Source organism: Portunus trituberculatus, chromosome 50 (assembly GCF_017591435.1).
Source record: "Portunus trituberculatus isolate SZX2019 chromosome 50, ASM1759143v1, whole genome shotgun sequence".
In the NCBI taxonomy this organism is placed as follows: Eukaryota; Metazoa; Arthropoda; class Malacostraca; order Decapoda; family Portunidae; genus Portunus; species Portunus trituberculatus.
In genome coordinates, this window is record NC_059304.1 from 4347758 (window position 1) to 4365561 (window position 17804).

The following is a 17804-nucleotide window of genomic DNA, read 5'->3' on the forward strand; positions in this document are numbered from 1 at the left end:
GGGTAGGCGGTGAGCGTGGGTAGGTTGCGGGTATTGTAGGCAGCAGATGGGGAGTATTGGTGTGGTGGGGAAAATATTGGCAGTAATAGGGAGAGTAGTAGGTGGGAAACAGATGGTGGAGGGCTGGAGTTAATAGGGGAGGGGGACTGTATAGATAGTGCGTGGACAGATAGAAATGGATACAAGAAATGATATGCAAGGAGTGGATAGAGATAAGTGAATAGGTAAATAGTGGAGAGAGAGAGAGAGAGAGAGAGAGAGAGAGAGAGAGAGAGAGAGAGAGAGAGAGCAACTAACACCTGTAAAAGATAATTAAACCCGACGCGAGCAGGTGATATGAGCAGCCAATCAGATAAATCAAGTGAGGTAGATGATGCGGTAATGAGTGACGGGAAGAGAGAGAGAGAGAGAGAGAGAGAGAGAGAGAGAGAGAGAGAGAGAGAGAGAGAGAGAGGGGGAAAGGGAGGAAGAGGGAAGGCAGACTGACTGACGGGGAAGCGGAAGGTGTATCAGGAGACAGTAATGGCTAATTGGGTGGACAGGTGACAGTGACAGGTGTGAAGAGATGCCAGTGACGTGTGTGTGTGTGTGTGTGTGGCTGTGTAAGAGTGTATGAAGAGTCTCGTGGTGGCTGTGGTGGTGGTGGTGGTGGTGGTAGTAAACAAGCCAACGACCATCCATGCGGACCCAGTTTACACTCGTCGCCATGACAACCAAGGAGCTCAACCCGTTACCACTTATTAATTACTTCACGCACTTGTCCCGCTCCTCCTGCCTCCTCCAGCCCGTGTCGCGCCTCACCGAGCCAAACTCCCACTCCACCCCGCCCTCATAGCACGCCCCCCGCCGCCAGACAACACGTGGCTGCACTGCAAAGCGACAAAAAGCGACGTAAATATTAGCGGGTAAATGGTAGCAGCCAACTGAGGTGACATGAGGGAGTGCGAGAAGCGGGAAGGCGAGTCAGTGTGCTGCTGGACCTCGTGCCGGCAACAGGGAAGAGTAAGAGTATACGCTTTTCCTCTCCCATTCGCACTCTCCCTCCATAACTTTGGCTTCTTGCGTGCGAGCCGAGAAAGTTTACGGCAAGTGTTGAAGTGTGCAGTGCGAGGGCTCAAGAGGCTCTCAGGGTGTTGTGAAGGGAGGGCGGGTTTTTTTTAAGGCTATTTTTCGCGTGTTGGGACAGAAATAACAAGTTGTCACGTCACGATAGCTGAGGGAAAGACGTGGTGCCGCCTCCGCCGCCGCCGCCGTCTCGTCCGCCCGTGTTAATAATCCATGACCTGCAGACCGATAAAGCGTTACTCACCCACCAGTACTCCTTGTCGCCCGCCACACCTGCCTAGCTCACCTGTCCCTCGTCTTGGCCATACACACGTGCCATTCCCAGGGGAGGCCACACACACCTGTCTATAAGGTAATTAGTTGTTTGTTTAGTTATTACAGGTCGTTTTTGGGGTTGTCTACACATATGTCACCACGAAACACACCTGACTTATGCCACACCTGTTCCCCTCACACCTGCCCGACTGAAGGTGTGGTTAATGGAGTTGTTCTGTGTGTATACGTGTCATTTAGTACGTGACATGGGTGCGCACGTGTTGTAGGCATATATGTGACTGGCCAACTGATTGACACTACATACTAACACACGCACACTCACTCTCTCTTTCTCACACACACACACACACACACCGCGTAGTGTAGTGGTTAGCACGCTCGACTCACAATCGAGAGGGCCGGGTTCGAGTCCCGGCGCGGCGAGGCAAATGGGCAAGCCTCTTAATGTGTAGCCCCTGTTCACCTAGCAGTAAATAGGTACGGGATGTAACTCGAGGGGTTGTGGCCTCGCTTTCCCGGTGTGGAGTGTGTGATGTGATCTCAGTCCTACCCGAAGATCGGTCTATGAGCTCTGAGCTCGCTCCGTAATGGGGAAGACTGGCTGGGTGACCAGCAGAAGACCGTGGTGAATCACACACACACACACACCTGTCCCATCACATCCGCTCCTGGTCCCATACATCTGACTTCTTGTTATCATACACCTTCCCTTCCCATCCCTTCCTTGCCCTCCTCTTAAACACACACACACACACACACACACACCTGTTGCGTGACACACCTGCACGCTTCCATGCCTTCTCTACATCTGTCTCTTCCACACAACAAACACTAAACCAATCAAATTAATTTAGGAACAAGTCACACCTGTTATATTACAATGCACACACACACACACACACACACACACACACACACACACACACACACACACACACACAATTTCTTTTAGACACAAGAGATACACACCTGTTTCTCGGCATCCCAGCCACCACACACCTGACACACAACGCCTGGGTATTGCTGTGGAGTGGTGTGGAGTGGAGTGGAGTAGGCAGTGTTGGGCAGATCAAAGGCACGCTGAGGGGAGATAACGATCAGCCGGCGAAAGATATTAGGTGGTGGACGAGGTAAAGAATATTGGTTGTAGTGGTAGTAGTGGTGATTGTGGTGGTGGTGGTGGTGGTGGTGGTCATAATGTTACTGGTAGATGGTTCTCGCTCTTATTCTAATTATAAAACAACAATGATGATAATTTCGGATGCAAACAAAACATCGTTAATTAGCTTTCTGTCCCCCTGCTTATTATTAATTTTCTCATGATTCATTTTCTCTATCCATTTCTTTTACCTCCTCCTCTTCCCTTCTTCCTCTTCTTCTCCCTCCCTCCTCCTCTTCCTCCTCCTTCTGAAGTGTGATTATAATAAATATTGATTTTTACGATATATTATATAAACATTAATAATAATACCTTTATGTTACATATATAACTGACACTACTATTAATACCACTACTGTTTTTCATTGATATACTACTACTACCACCACTACTACTACTACTACTACTACCACCAGCACCACCACATCACCATCACCACAGTCCCGCGCAGGCTGTGGTTTCCCTCTCCAGTACCTGTCCAGCTGGGAGCGAGGGAACAGGTTTGCCGGACTGCATTACCGCTATTTGATGCTGTAATGTTCGGATAGCTGCTTCGTGTATTGCTTATGTTTCTCTGGAGACTACACCTTCACTCAACACTTTGACTTGCCTCTTGAGCCCTCGAAGATTGATGCAGATTGCCTGTAACAAGAACGGGAGCAAAGCAGGACATTGCAGATGGAAAACGAATCCAGTATCTGTCCAGCTGGGTGCGAGGGAACAGGTTTGCCGTGATGGATGTATTGTTTTAAAGCCTTCCGTGTTGCCCCCATTATTATTATTATTATTATTATTATTATTATTATTATTATTATTATTATTGCTGTTGTTGTTGTTCTGGATGTGGTATTTATTGTTAGTCTAGTTGTAGTAGAAGCATGAGAGAGAGAGAGAGAGTAGGAGAGGGGTAAAAAAAGGTGGAAATAGAAAGAGAAAGAAGAAATAGGAGAGAAATGGAGATGAAGATGAGAAATTAGATAAAAAAGAATAGGAAAATGAATGATGAAGGAGAAAAAAGAAAATAGGAAGAAGAAAACTGAGAAAATAATAGGGAAAGGAACACAAGAAAAGAAAAAAGCCAAAACTGGACAAATTAACAGGTATAAAAAGAAACGATAACAGAATCGCCTGGAAATACAGGAAACGTAATCATGACACACACACACACACACACACGGTAGCTCAGTGGTTAGAGCGCTGGCTTCTCAAGCCAGAGGACCGGGGTTCGATTCCCCGGCCGGTGGAGATATTTGGGTGTGTCTCCTTTCAAGTGTAGCCCCTGTTCACCTAGCAGTGAGTAGGTACGGGATGTAAATCGAGGAGTTGTGACCTTGTTGTCCCGGTGTGTGGTGTGTGCCTGGTCTCAGGCCTATCCCAAGATCGGAAATAATGAGCTCTGAGCTCGTTCCGTAGGGTAACGTCTGGCTGTCTCGTCAGAGACTGCAGCAGATCAAACAGTGAAACACACACACACACACACACACACAGACGGCGGCTGCGGCGGTGGCTTGCGGTGACACAATGTTTTAACACGGGTCAAGGCAGGACTGGATATGTTATGTGATAGCTTAGTGGTGATGGAGGATAGGAGGGAGGGGCTGCGGCGGGGGACCTGAGGGTATGGCGGGAGTGTAGTAGTAGTATAGCGGTGTTGAGTCTTTGTGGTGTTTGATATAGTAATGGGTGTATAGTGTTGATGTGGTATAGTGGAGCTGGAGTGTGTTGTGGTGTGTTGGTGGTGTGGTAGGTGTATAGTATGCCTGGTGTGGTGTGGTGTGGTGGTAGGTGTACAGTGCGGATGGGGCATGGTGTGGTGTGGTGATGGTGTGTGGTGTGATGTGGTGGTGGTTTGTGGTAGGTGTATAGTGTGCCTGGTGTGGTGTGGTGGTATAGGTGTACAGTAGGGATGGAGTATAGTGTGGCGTGGTGCGGTAGTAAATGGAACAGTATTGGATTGTGGTTAAAATTTAAGTTTGGGTCTAATTGTATTATCCTGGAGAGAGAGAGAGAGAGAGAGAGAGAGAGAGAGAGAGAGAGAGACCCTTCCTCAGAACAATATCCACGCAAAAATTGAATTAATAAGCAGGTGGACAATGCATTCTTTTTAACATGTCCCTTCCATCCTTCTCACCCAAAAAAACAAAAACAAAACAAGAGAGAGAAAAAAAGTCTCCCACATTAATTAAGAAAAAATGAAATAAAATAAATAAATAGAAAACATAATAATACACAGAGTCCAAAACCAAATACTCATACAAGCAAATTTATTCACCTGGAAATTATACGTTTTTAGTTTGGCTAATTAAGTTTAATGATCAGAGTCACAATAACATCAATGTCATTATGAGACAAGCGTGAAAAAAAACTGTTTAGATAGAACAAACACACACACACACACACACACTCTCTCTCTCTCTCTCTCTCTCTCTCTCTCTCTCTCTCTCTCTCTCTCTCTCTCTCTCTCAAAGCCGCCGTGAAAGTTGAGTTGAGCGAAGACTGTCAGAAGAGCATGTGATGGATGAGCGGTCAAGTGTGTGTGTGTGTGTGTGTGTGTGTGTGTGTGTGTGTGTGTGTGTGTGTGTGTGTGTGTGTGTGTGTGTGTGTGTTCGTTCGTATCTCTCGGGTGTTTATTTTCACGGGTTAATGTGGTGTGATACAGGACGCTATGGTGGTGGTCCATGAGAGAGAGAGAGAGAGAGAGAGAGAGAGAGAGAGAGAATTATAATTAAGTTATTTAAGGTCTCGTTTTCTTTTTCTCTCACTTTGTCTTGTTTATTTTTTCTTCTACTGATTGTTTGTTTGTTTATTTGCGCGCGTGTGTGTGTGTGTGTGTGTGTGTGTGTGTGTGTGTGTGTGTGTTTCTGGAGTCTCTGTCTCGACCTGGATATATAAAAAATTCAACGGGTTTTGCCCAGAGAGAGAGAGAGAGAGAGAGAGCGTGAGGCATATATGTTTAGTGATTCGATAGAAGCCCAGTTTAATCAGTGAGTTAATTAGTTACTCAATTAATAAATCACTTACGTTCTAATTCCACTCACCACACACGAACAAATGGAGAGGATACGCTGGAAATACAAATGGAGCACAAAACAAACTACAGATAAATCGAAACACACACAACACATCCACATACAACATAAATTAGCCACACATAAACTAAAAGAAAGCAAAAAAAAAAAAACACGCGCATCAGAAACAGTAAACCACCAATACATGTGATTCTTTGTGTAAGAGAGGAAAACTGACCGAGGATAACGAAAACGGAGATGTCAGTTCCCGCATATACAACATAAACCATGCACATAAACTAAAAGAAAACGAAAAACCACTTGTACATCAGAAACAGTAAACTACATGTGATTCTTTGTGTAAGCGAGGGAAAACTGACCAAGGATAACAACTATTGAACAAAAAAAAAGCCTTCTGAGATGCCAGTACCCGCACATACAACGTAAATCAACCTTGCACGGGAAAAAAAAAAAAATAAAAAAAAAGCCACTCGTGCATCAGAAACAGCAAACTACCAATATACATCAGAAATTTTTTGTGTAAGAGAAGGAAAACTGACCAAGAGTAACAAAAACTATTGAACAAAAAGGCCCACTGAGATGCCAGTTCCCGTAAAGATTTAGGAAAGTTAGCCAAAAGAATGCATGGGATAAATGTCTTGAAACCTCCTTTTTTTAGACGAGTTCAGGTCACATGTAGATGGAAATTTCTACGCTACACAAAGCAAACACGTAGATACAAAACACAGGTAAGCTTCACATAGGTAATTAGGTGGGTAGGTGGGTCGAATGCAGATGTGGTGATGATGGTGGTGATGGTGGTGGTGGTGGCTGCTGCAGATCGACCCTTAAGAAGAACACCTGACGAAGTGACATTACTGGTGCCCTTTACGCTGATGTGGTGGTGGTGGTGGTGGTGGTGGTGGTGGTGAGGCAGAAGGGAACTCCGAACTTACTGATTGCACACCCGATTCCTGGCTATTTGATATCACTCTAGATTTCTGTTCCCGGTTATTTGATACCAGACCAGTGTTGCCAACCCCTACAGACTACTTCGCCCTACACAGACACTGAAATTGCCCTACATTTTCCTTCATTGCCCTACGATTCAGGATGAATCATGAAAATATATAATTGAACATAGTACAATGATAAGTTAAAAATGGGCTAGCTTATAATTCTTACCTGTAGCCATACATCTCTAAACTTTTGCTTCCTGGGAGTCTCCTTTTCTTGTTTATCTAGCTCCCCGCGGTACTGTCTTTTCTTTTGGGCGTAGAAGGAATCAGCCATACTATCACTATGTTTTCCTGTTAACACAGTCCTAAATAAAGGGGCTACACATGCATAATGCCGTTAATACAGTCCAGTTCCAAAGAAGACGGCAGCATGCTCACATGTACACAGTAGACCTGTCCTGCTCCTGTTTATCAAGGGATATATTCGTCGTCTCAGACTCGTCTGGCTTGTGATTGGCTCTCTCCTTTAAACGGGCCAATCACAAGGGGCTGTCAGATTTATGAGAAGCATTTTATGTTATGACTTGTGACTTATTATTTATTGTTGAAGAAGTTTTTTTGTTACATAGTAGAGGGTAATAGAATTTTTTTAAAATTAGTACCTTTTTTTTAGCATATTTCCTTTCCGTTTACATAATTAATCTTTTGATGCAAAATAATTATCACTCATACCAAGAAATCGTAATTGCCCTACGTTTTGCTCAAATTTTGTAAAATTGCCCTACCGCCCTACAGACCAGGATATGAGGCTAAATTGCCCTACGCGTAGGGCAATTGCCCTACGGTTGGCAACACTGTACCAGACTAGATTACTCCCTCCTCCTCCTCCTACTTCCTTCCTTCCTTCCTTCCTTCCTTCTCCTCTTCCTTATTCTTCTTCCTCCTTCGTTGCATATTGCATTTGTATTCTTCTCGTTTTCCTTCCTCCTCTTTCGTTTTTATTTTTTCGCTTCCTCTTCTTCATTTCTTTCATATGTTTATTCCCTCCCCGTCCTTTCTTTTTTTTCATATTTTCTCCTCCTCCTCCTCCTCCTCCTTCTCCTTCTCCTCCTCCTTCTTCTTCTCCTTCTCCTCCTCCTCCTCCTCCTCCTTCTTCTCCTCCTTCTCCTTCTCTTCCACAAGTATCGCTAACATTTTCATTCACGAGTCTAAAAATTAATTGATTGAAGGGAAGATTAAGATCAAAACACGACCACTCAAGCTCACAGCCGCCTTCTGCAGTGTGTTTCGCGGGCACTGACAAGCTAACAGACAGCCGGACACGCCATCAAGACGGAAGAAAGGATTAATGGGTGGGGTGGTGTGGATGATGTCGCGTCCATTAACACCATTATTACATAACCCATTGTCCGTCAAGGTGCAAAGAGAAGGTAATTAGTGCGGAGCTGAACACCTGTCTAGTTAACGTGTATGGTGGTGGTTATGGAGTGTGTGTGTGTGTGTGTGTGTGTGTGTGTGTGTGTGTGTGTGTGTGTGTGTGTGCACCTGTAGCTGTCTCCTAATTGGACTACCTGGCTGCTGATCACGTGTCTAAGTGAGTTATTCCCCAACGGTTAGTATTTCACTCAAATTCACTTCCTGCTTCTGTGTGTGTGTGTGTGTGTGTGTGTGTGTGTGTGTGTGTGTGTGTGTCGGATGCACATGATGAAGTGAAGAGAGAGAGAGAGAGAGAGAGAGAGAGAGAGAGAGAGAGAGAGACCTCACCTAATCGTGGGAAGCAATACTTAAATCCGGTTCATACGTAATACTACTGTAGATCCTAAAATGGGAAACGCTACCTCTCCACCTCCCCTCCTCCTCCTCCTCCTCCTCCTCCTCCATTCTTTCACTGCCTCCAGGATTCGATCATATGACCCCGTGCGTTATTGACCCTTTGTGTGTGTGTGTGTGTGTGTGTGTTATATTCAGGTCGTGTATACAGAAAATGTAGTGTTGTATTTATTATTATCTACTGTTACAAAATTCAGGGTATGCTTTTGTTGATCCCCTTCACAATGTTATGCATTTCTTCACACGGATTACTAGCTTTATATATCATGAGATCCTTTGAAAGATAATAACAGAGATAAGAATAGATGCAATATTGTGTATCTTTCGAAGCATCGTGTGTATTTTGGGCTGTGCGTAGGAGTGTGAGTGTGTGTGTGTGTGTGTGTGTGTGTGTGTTGGCAGATGTCGCAAGTGGTAATGTAAGTATCCCATTGTGTGTCTCTGCTCCATAATAATAATGATAATAATAATAATAATAATAATAATGGGTATAAGAATAATAGCAATAGTAATGTTTTTGTCACCAGATCCCTGTATTTATATTCAAGTATATATCCTGTGTGTGTGTGTGTGTGTGTCTGTGTATGTGTGTGTTCGCCTGCCTGCCTGCCTGCCTGCCTGCCACAGTGCCACCCAGACCGCCAGCCGCCCACACTGTTCTCTTGACACTCGCCATAATCACCTGCCGCCAATCCTTTGATCTAATACTTTACTGCACCACATTTTCGGTCTCCTCTCCACCTCCTCCTTTCCTTCCTTCCTCCCTGAACCTTTCCCATCTCTTTCCCAACATTTCCTCCATCATTACCTAGATTTTCCTCCCTTTTTCCTGTCTTTTCCTATATTTCCTCTCTCCCTTTTCTCTATTTTCTTCCTAAACCTTTCCCTCCTCCCCTTCTTTCTGTCTCTTTTTCCTCCCTCTTCCCCATTTTTTTCTCTCATCTCCGGAGCCACAAAACGCGCACTTGGACATATTAATGGCAGGTGAGAAGTTTTGAGGAGAGGCTGATGTTTACTTGTGTCAGCGTGTGGGTTGGAAGGCAAGAAGAGGAGAAGAAGAGAAAGAAGAAGAAAGACCCGTTGGAAGAAGACCTTTTTGTTTGACCTTTTCCCGGCCATAAATTAGTTAACTATCTGGCTTCTGTTACCTGGCGAGAAAAGGACTGGGCTGCCATCTCCACACTGCACTACACCGCCTCACCACCACCACCACCACCACCACCATGATCGCTACCATCTCCTTTCATCGCTATTTTTTTTTTTTTTTTTTTACCCTTCCTTCATCATCATCGACGCCTGTCATCATCATTTTTTTCTTTTCTCTCTACGTTATCCACCATTATCATTATCACTATCATTTTCTCAACTTCCAATATGCAGAACTATCATAATTTTCCCTCGTAGTCTTACATCCGCCATCACCATCACCATCTCCATCACCACCACCACTGCTCATCTCTCGTCACCACCATTAGCACCACCATTAGCACCTCATAACACCACGCAAACACTCCCATCTGGTCCCACGCCTTCCTCCCACGCCCTATGTACTGTACAAGTGTATTAGACATAGTTACCTGAAAGAGCAGAAGCAAGTCACCTGTATTATTATCACCTGTAAAACGTGAGGAATATGTATTTTTATTTCTTTTATTACTGTTGTTACTATAAAGTCTTAATTGAATGAGGAAACGCGATTTTTTTTCCCTTATTGTTGTTTTCGTAGCTATTATCATTATTTTATTTACATTTGAATGAAGAAAAATTACCTGACTTTCCTTTGTTCACGTGGTCAGTTTGAGATCGTATAACTGTGTGTGTGTGTGTGTGTGTGTGTGTGTGTGTGTCCACGTGCGTGTACTATAAACGCTCCATTACTTCTATTGCCAGTGACAGTCAAGAATGTAAGCCAATTGTGACCCTCCTTTTGTGCGACACTGTGTTGTGATTGGCCGGAGACTTGGCACGGGTCGGAGCGAGACGTGATGGGAGGGTAGCAAGAAGAAGCAGAGGAGGAGGAGGAGGAGGAGGAGGAGGAGAAGGGGAGGTTGGGGTGACATCTTAAGGATTGCCAGCTGGGTTGTGTTTGTTTATGGCTATATTATCCATCCCCCTTTCCCCCTTCTCCTCCCCCCTATCTCCTTCCACGAGCCACTGGGAACAAGGGATAGGGGGCAGGAAGAGAGCACCGATGGGTAATAAGGTTTCGGATGGTGTTTCTACGTGAAGGACAAATATATGAGTGTGGATGATGTTACCGTGTGAATTTGGCATGAACACACACACACACACACACACACACACACACACACACACGACGAAATTATATATATTGACGTGTGTGTGATTACTGTGTATACATTATTAAGTATTCAGTCTCCCTTATACACACACACACACACACACACTCTTTTACTCGCTTCCTACCTGTACGCACCTGCCCAATTAGATCGAAAGGTCCAGTTTGTAATTACTTCAGCTGTTCGTAATTAACACATCTGTCTGTTGAATATTCACGGGTCAATGTCCTCGCTTCCTTTTGGAGTAACTGACTCAAATTTTTATTCCGGAACCAAATATGAAAAATGTGTCTGGTATTTTTGTTTATGCATTTTTTTTTCTTTATTTCTTTCCAGTGTCATTTAGTTCGTCTGATGTAATGTATTTTGTAATTAATTGATTGATGATTGGTGATTTCCTTTCTTTTTCTTTTCGTTTTCTATAACATTTTTTTTTTTTTTCATGAAAGTGTTTTATCATTCATATTTCCATTTTTCTATTGTTATTGTTTTTGTCGCATGTTTTTTTTATCTTTTTTTTTCTTTTGTAACTTTCTTGATTCTGAATATGTATCGTGTCTCTCTCTCTCTCTCTCTCTCTCTCTCTCTCTCTCTCTCTCTCTCTCTCTCTCTCGTATCCCTCATTCTCCCTTCCTTCCTTCCTTCCTTCATTGTTATTCCTTCCTTCCTTCCTTCCTTCCTTCCTTCCTTCCTTCCTTCCTTCCTTCCTTCCTTCCTTCCCTTCTTCTAAGCCTTATTTCCCTAAAAGTGTGCGTCTCTGCCAACCTCTAAACCGCTTTTCAAGAAGGAGAAGGCTGGAAGGGGGGGGGGAAGAGGAAATGGAATGGAGGAGGGAGGGAAGGGGCAGAGGTATTGTAGCTATTGAAGGGAAAGGAAGGGAAGGCAAGACGATCTATTAGTTAAGTTGGTGACGCAGATTGGGTGTCTTTTGAACCATTTCTCTTCTTTTCTTCTTCATCTCTCTTTATTTCGTCTTTTTTCACCGTTTAGTCTCTCTTTTATTTTATCTTTTTTTCATTTCCTTATCTACTTTCATTATTGTTTATTTAGAAAGGTTGGGTTTTTTTTTTGTCTATGTTATTGTTTTCCTTTTTTTATGTCGGGTCGTTATCATCTCTCTCTCTCTCTCTCTCTCTCTCTCTCTCTCTCTCTCTCTCTCTCTCTCTCTCTCTCAGCACATATATAGACATCGATTACTTGTTTTTATGGTGTTGATGACGTAATGTTTATCTTGTTTGTTATCGCTAGAGAGAGAGAGAGAGAGAGAGAGAGAGAGAGAGAGGTATGGTATTGTTTGTTATTGGTAGTGTTGCGTGGATGTATACAGTGCTCTCTCTCTCTCTCTCTCTCTCTCTCTCTCTCTCTCTCTCTCTCTCTCTCTCTCGTCGTATACTCTCTCCGTTTGTTTACGTGTGTGAGTGTCTGCTTTCTAGTTTGTTTGCTTTGTGGGGTTGTGTATGTGAGGGCAAGATGGAGGAACAGGAGGAAGAAGAAGAGGAGGAGGAAGAAGAAGAGGAGTGTTTTGTCAGAGGGTGTGAAGTGTGCGGTTTGCATGACAGGGGAAAGCTAATTATGGCATGCAATTGTGGGCAGGAACACACACACACACACACACACACACACACACACACACACACACACACACACACATTCGACGCGACATGACACGAACACGCAAGGCTTTTAACCCATTCTCTCTCTCTCTCTCTCTCTCTCTCTCTCTCTCTCTCTCTCTCTCTATATATATATATATATATATATATATATATATATATATATATATATATATATATATATATATCTATATATATCTCTCTCTCTCTCTCTCTCTCTCTCTCTCTCTCTCTCTCTCTCTCTCTCTCTCTCTCTCTCTCTCTCTCTCTCTCTCTCTCTCTCTCTCTCTCTCTCTCTCTCTCTCTCTATCTATCTATCTATCTATCTATCTATCTATCTATCTATCTATCTCTTAACCTATCTCTCTCTCTCTCTCTCTCTCTCTCTCTCTCTCTCTCTCTCTCTCTCTCTCTCTCTCTCTCTCTCTAGCGTATGTTGCCGGAAAGAATGAGTCACGGAGGCCATTCACGCCGGCGTCAGGAGGGGCGCGGCGGGGGAACTGGAATTAGAGCTGGAGGAGTCAATGGTAAGCGTCAAGAAGGGAGGGAAGTGGAGTCGGTTATAACTGGTTGGTTGGTGTTCATGACGGGGCTGGGGGGGGGCGGAAGAAATTGTGTCCCGTCAGCTCGTTGGGTTTAATACAGTGAGTCAGGCAGGGGTGAACTGTGAAGGGTCAGAGGGAGTCAGTATATATATAGCATGTTGTGAGGAGAGGGTGGTTGGTATTCGCGTGACGTGTTGATATTAGGTGTTGTTGTGTTTCATAGCTCCCGTCCCCGCTGCTGCCTCCTTTCCTCATCTTCTTTCTCATCTTCACCGTTTTCCTCTTCTTCTCTCCTCTTGTCTCTTTTCCCGTTAATCATTCATAGTTTTCCTTTTTTTCGTATTTTCTTATATTTTCTCTTTTGTATTCAGTTTCCATCCATTTCTTGCTTCCTTCCTTTCTTTCTTCCTTTTTTTTCCACTAAATTTTCATTTTCTCTTTTGTTTTCCTCCTTTCTTTTGTTCACTAAGCTCTTTCCTCTCTTCTCTTCTCTTCTTTTCTTTTCTCCCTTTTATTCTTCTTAATTTCTTCATATTCTCCTTTGTTTTCCGTTTCCATCTAATTTTTTGCTTCTTCACTTCCTTCTTTCTTTCTTTTTTTTCACTAAGCTCTGTCCTCCTCTCTTCCCTTTTCTCCTTCCTTTTCCCTTCTTATTCTTCCCAATCTCTCAATTTCCTCTTTATTTCTTTACTTTTTCCTCTATTACGACCTTTTCTACCAATTCTTTCTTATTATTTCTCATTCTTATTTATTTTCTTTTTTCTTCCAAGTTATGTTCTGTCGCTCTATACACTCTCTTCATCTCATTTAATTTGTTCCTCTCCTCTGTGACGAATGTGAGAGAGAGAGAGAGAGAGAGAGAGAGAGAGAGAGAGAGAGAGAGAGAGAGAGAGAGGATGCACTGATATCATAATTCTTTTTACTCTTCCTCCATTTCTCAATCTTTCCTCTTCCCTTCAAAAAAATCTTCTGACCTATTACCTATCTCCTCTTCTTGCATCCTCTCTCTCTACCTCTCTCATTCACTCTTCCGCCTCTCCTTTACTATTTACTCCTCTTCCTACTCCTCCTCCTCCTCCTCCTCCTTCTCCTTCTCCTTCTTCCCGCCCTTTCTACCCCATCACTCTTCCTCTTCTTTCAGTAACAGCTTACTCTATACTAACTACACACTTTGCACGCTGACTTGTTCGTGGCCAGAGTGAGAGTAAATCTGATAAGCTGGCGAGAGAGGGAACGGAAATCTATCTTAAATCATTGTTGCTATTTTCGAGATTGGAATTGTATGTGGATGTTTACCAGGAGATTGTAAGGGAAGGAGAGGTATGGGTAAAGGAGAAGGGGTTAGCCATTTAAAGGGATGGGATGTAAAGGGAGGTAAACTGCTAAGGGGTTTATTTTGTCATTGTTCCTTATTCTCCTTCTCTGTGTTTTTAAAGTAAGATATTAGATTTTGTCATGTTTTATATAGAATTAATTATTTTTCTCAGTATAAAATTTCTTCGTTGTGTATGTGACCTGTTAGTTAGAGAGAGAGAGAGAGAGAGAGAGAGAGAGAGAGAGAGAGAGAGAGAGAGAGATGGGGGACGTGTTCTGGTAATCATCCAAGTCGCCTCCATAAATCACCCAGACACAAGAACACCAGTGCAATTAGGTCCCGATAATAAGCCACACAGCACCCAATGGCTCTGACACAGGCAATACGTACTACACTATCCCGTCGCTACACTTTCCATGGCCTTCCCGTTAGCATTCCATAGGCGTTGTGTTGCTTAGTGTATTATGCTACAAGTACTAGTATATGTCACTTTATCTACATTTTTTCTATTTTTTCATTGTTTTTATTTATAGTGCGCCTGGCCAAGAGTTCGAAAATAAAAGATAAGGAAAAAAAAAAGGTGTTAGCTTGATATGCCGCTTTCAAACAGATGATTATGTGAAGTACGGTGCAGAAAATATGACCAAATTACTTTCCTCTTTCCAAACAGCACAAGTAAGAAAAGAAATATAAAAGAAAAACAAACGAAAACAGCTAAAGAGTTCCAAATATCACGTATAGGAGGGAAAGAACCACTAACGACACACTTCACTTCATCCCTTCACTCTGTACTGCTTCCTCTCACCTCTCACACATCCAAGTTAAGCTGCCGCGCCGATAAATCACAGGTGACCCATAGACACCGACTCCCATAGCCCTTCCAGTCAGATAGCAAAAACACCGTCAGCTCTGCCTCCTTACACTGCCCTGCTCTTGTATGCTTCACTAACCTCCGCGAGTGTGTGTTTCATTGACCAGAGACTAGTGAAGTGGAAAGAAGAATAGTTGATGTTGGGTTGGAATAAAATGGATGAGAATGAAGGCGGATTGGAGTGGATAGGAGTAGAGAAAAATGATGAAAGAGAAACACGAGGTGGGGTGAGGTGGAGTTGGTTTTGAATGTGTGCACAAGTAGTGGGTTGTGGTTGTGGTGCATGGGAGAGCTGGGTGGGAAGGTGGGAAGGTGGGGTGGGTGGGTGGGTGGTCGGTGTGGGCGTGTGATCCATCATGGCCCGCCTGCCTTCCTTGTCTGTGGGAGGTCCCGGGTCTGGGTCTGACTGCCATTATATGATTTATTTTTGGGGACCTTTCCTGAGTTTGTATTGAAGGGTTGTGCCTCCCCTCTGTATACCATGTCAACTCTCTCTCTCTCTCTCTCTCTCTCTCTCTCTCTCTCTCTCTCTCTCTCTCTCTCTCTCTCTCTCTCTCTCTCTCTCTCGTTTCCGTTCCCTTTGTCCCTTTTCTTTCATGATTTATGCTACATTTTCTTTATTTTGCCTTCTTCCATCTTGTTTCTTTCCATTTTTTTACTCCTTTATTGTAAGTTTATTCTCTCTCTCTCTCTCTCTCTCTCTCTCTCTCTCTCTCTCTCTCTCTCTCTCTCTCTCTCTCTCTCTCTCTCTCTCTCTCTCTCTCTCTCTCTCTCTCCTTTTTCCTTTGTATTCCCTCTTCCAGTCCTAATTCATTTGTTGTTTACTCAAAAATGGAACTCTACTTCATTTATTATTTGCCTCCGAGGGTTTGAAGCGGTTTATGTAAAAGGATTGTGCGTCACTTTTATGCCATCATCGTATTTCTTTTGTTTTTTCCCTCTCGTTCCCTTTCATCTATTCACTATTGATTAATTCGTGGCTTAACTAAAAATTGTTCCATGTCCTTTCTCATTTCTTTGGTTTTCGTCGCTATCCTTTCATCTATTCCCTATTTATTTGCGGTTTGAACTAAGATAAAAAAAAGAAAGAAAAATGCGCATGGTCCGGTGGTTTCTCTACTGTAGTCTTGTGTTGAAATTCTCGTGGGTAAGGATGGCACGTTTGTCGCATCATATTTGCACGAGTACAACGCTTTATGTCTCCTTCCATTAGTCTCTCTCTCAGGTACATTAAATTGCTTGTTCATTGGGTGTTTGCGTTGAAATATCTGGCCCGATGGCGTTTAGTGTGTGCGGTTTCGCCTTCTTGTGGTTAGGAAAGGAACTGTGTCGCCTTGTCTTTGTAGTGGTGTTCTCTCTCTCTCTCTCTCTCTCTCTCTCTCTCTCTCTCTCTCTCTCTCTCTCTCTCTCTCTTTCTCTTTCTCTGCCCTGTCATCTTCTCTTTTGTCTGTTGTACGTTTATTGTGCCATTGCTTTGCGCTAAACTAAAATCCGCAGCATGGACAGTATTGTCAAACTTTTCCTCGTCTATTCCCGACAACGTTTCTGGGGTTATAGTGGAAGCTGCAGGAGAATTTAAGGAAGGTAATGTGATTCTGGTGACGGCTCTGTAGCATCAGTAAGGGAGAGAAGATTCGTGCAAATGCGACGGGATAAAGATGAGATGGGCGAGATAGAAAGGGATTAGTTTTCAAATAGAGTGTTAGATGAATGGAATAGACTCAGTAATCAGGTTGGTAGTGCTGAATCACAAAGGAAATTCAAAACAAGATGAGGCGAATTTATGGATGCGGGGATGGGGCTGGGAAAGCACGATAGGTGGGAATAGGTAAGTGTAGGTGCCACATGTAGGTCTGGCGGGTGGCTACTTGCTACTTCCCGTTTTTTTTATAGTGTTCATCAGACATCTTACCTTTGTGACCGTAGGATACTGTGCTTATGAGAGCCTGAAGTGTTGAAGAATAGAAAACTTTTGTGTTGAGACTGCTGTAGCATTAAAATTAACATCCCACCCTTTGTAGCACTCTCTTCCTCCCCTCCTTCTTCCCCTACCCAACCTCTCTCATCTCTTTTCTCACAGCACTCCTCTCCTTCTTAAATTTCACTATTATTACTACACAAATTACCTGATTCAGTGTGTCGCCTGTCTCCAGAATAAATGACTCTCTCCTTCCAACCTTTCTCGCTTCTCTTCTCTCTTTTCTCCTTCTCCTCCTTTCTTGCATCGAGGATTATCGCTACACAAATTACCTGATCCAATTCGTAACTTGTCTACAGCCTGAATTATGCCACTCTGACATTATCCAGTTACGTGTGTGAGTAGAATACATAATTAGATTGTTGAACCACGCTCTACCTACAAACCTATACCTACTCGTACCTATCCTCTCTCTCTCTCTCTCTCTCTCTCTCTCTCTCTCTCTCTCTCTCTCTCTCTCTCTCTCTCTCTCTCTCTCTCTCTCTCTCTTAGCCTCGCTCCAAAACACTATACAGCTTTCAACAACAGCATAAGTGTAGCATATATACATACTTCTCCTGTTTAGTTGAGCTGAGCCTGAGGGGACAAAAAAAAATAGAAAAAAAAATGATAGAAAAAAAAAGGAGGCTAGAAACGAGTCCTCCCATGCCCCCTTAAAAGTATATGCAGTTTGTTCATCCGTAACCGAGGTAATTTATGCGGTGTGATTGCAAGTTCCGCGTGTGTGTGCGAGTCTTCTAAAGGGAACCGTGTCTGGCGTTGGGCACCGATATCTTGTTTTCTCAATCTGCGGCTTTTACCTCAATGCGTTTTGCCATGAGTTGTGGATGCATGGGAGACGAAGACAGACAAGGGAGAGAGAGAGAGAGAGAGAGAGAGGGTAGA

At 43.5% G+C, this 17804-nt stretch overlaps 1 protein-coding gene and 1 non-coding gene across 3 annotated transcripts in view; both read left to right on the plus strand.

Moving 5' to 3' along the window:
• The window catches only part of LOC123499641 (cGMP-dependent protein kinase, isozyme 1-like), a 300599-nt gene that overhangs the window by 54405 nt on the left and 228390 nt on the right, over positions 1 to 17804 (plus strand). Inside the window, exon 1 of one of the 2 annotated variants that reach the window (XM_045247976.1) lies at positions 957 to 1417. The exons of the other annotated variant lie outside the window; for it this stretch is intronic. The gene's annotated coding sequence lies outside the window, so the exon portion shown is untranslated. Of the gene's footprint in view, positions 1 to 956; positions 1418 to 17804 lie in introns of those variants that run through there. 2 annotated transcript variants of the gene reach the window in all.
• On the plus strand, positions 3671 to 3745 carry Trnae-cuc. Its single transcript has one exon. It is a non-coding gene; the product is annotated as a tRNA-Glu (tRNA).